Source organism: Drosophila willistoni, unplaced genomic scaffold, assembly GCF_018902025.1.
Source record: "Drosophila willistoni isolate 14030-0811.24 unplaced genomic scaffold, UCI_dwil_1.1 Seg108.1, whole genome shotgun sequence".
NCBI lineage: Eukaryota > Metazoa > Arthropoda > Insecta > Diptera > Drosophilidae > Drosophila > Drosophila willistoni.
This window is the reverse complement of record NW_025814068.1, coordinates 16,072-17,477: the sequence shown is the minus strand read 5'-3', so window position 1 is coordinate 17,477 and position 1,406 is coordinate 16,072. Positions and strand designations below refer to the sequence as shown.

The window sequence follows — 1,406 nt, the reverse complement described above, 5'->3', positions numbered from 1 at the left end:
GCCGCTTAGTAACAAGTATAGAAGCTAACATGTAAGCTTAAAGCGCAAGATGCAACGGTTAATTTCCCAGCACGTAGGCTGGCGCTTAAGTATAAGTATGAAAATGAAAGAGGATGAGTGATATGGTGGCTGCGTCGGGTCTGCTGGGCAGTTATCGGATTTTGGCGGCAAAAACAAGTCTGCATTTATATTTATGTCAAGGTAAACTATGTACATTTTTAAAATCAAAGCAGCCGGGTTTTAGTCACCTGTCATCCGAAAAGTTGATATACCTGAGACGAAGCCAGAGAAAGTCAGTTAAGTTTGAGTTCTCACTAGAGCACACAGCTCGAAAATCAAAATTCAACACAGTTTTTTTTCGGCAAATAAACACTTTATTTATCTTAGATTTAAGCGTAAAGATATATATATATTTTTTTTTTTACTTTTATAAAAAATGAAAAAAAAACTCAAAAAAATCGGAAAAAAGGTGAATAAATTTCCTAAAAATCAATATTTGCTAATAAACTGACGAAAGTATTCAGGTATTTAATTTAATCTGCTTTGGCGTGCATATTTTGGAAAACCATAGAGCCGAATTGTAGGAGCCGTTATTAAACACTAATACAGACCAATGTACCAGGTACGCCTGTACTGATCTGTCTGTCTCTTGTTTTACCTACACACGTGAACACTTACCCAGTGTAAGTCAAGGTTTTTGTATTTTAACTAAACATATATGAATATAATTACCAACTTTCAGCTTGCAGGACGAATAATAATGGACGTTGATTATAATATTTCTAAATACTGAACCATCGACGATCATCACATCCTGAACACTAATCTACACAGGGTAAGCTACGAAGATTAGAATTTTTATAAATGAATTATTTAATAATTTTTTTTCTCACCTAATAGACTCATCCACAAACACGTTAAAGATACACAGAAAGCGAGTAGTAGGTTCGATACACAAATATATACGATACATTTGATACAAGTTGGTTCATAACACTTATACACGTTGGAAATACACAGAAGGCGAGTGATATATTCATCATGCTGATACAAATTGGTGCATAGCACTTATACACGTTGGAAATACACAGAAGGCCAGTGTGAAGTTCTATACCGAAACTGATGAAATGTACTGATGCAAGGTGGTGCAAAACACATCGGAAACCGAAATACATAAGAAAAAATTTGATGTATTTATCATACTGATACAAATTGGTGCATAGCACTTATACACGTTGGAAATACACAGAAGGCCAGTGTGAAGTTCTATACCGAAACTGATGAAATATACTGATGCAAGGTGGTGCAAAACACATCGGAAACCGAAATACATAAGAAAAAATTTGATGTATTTATCATACTGATACAAATTGGTGCATAACACTTGTACACGTTGGAAATACACA

At 34.5% G+C, this 1,406-nt stretch overlaps 1 long non-coding RNA gene across 2 annotated transcripts; it reads left to right on the top strand.

The window, feature by feature from the left end:
• The first annotated feature begins 443 nt into the window (after positions 1 to 443).
• LOC111518916 lies at positions 444 to 955 on the top strand. 2 transcript variants are annotated; one of them, XR_006954789.1, is made up of 4 exons: positions 444 to 469; positions 525 to 683; positions 743 to 835; positions 901 to 955. It is a non-coding gene; the product is annotated as an uncharacterized LOC111518916 (long non-coding RNA). The 2 variants fall into 2 exon arrangements; XR_006954788.1 differs by lacking the exon at positions 444 to 469 and having other exon boundaries at positions 495 to 683.
• The last annotated feature ends 451 nt before the right edge of the window (positions 956 to 1,406 follow it).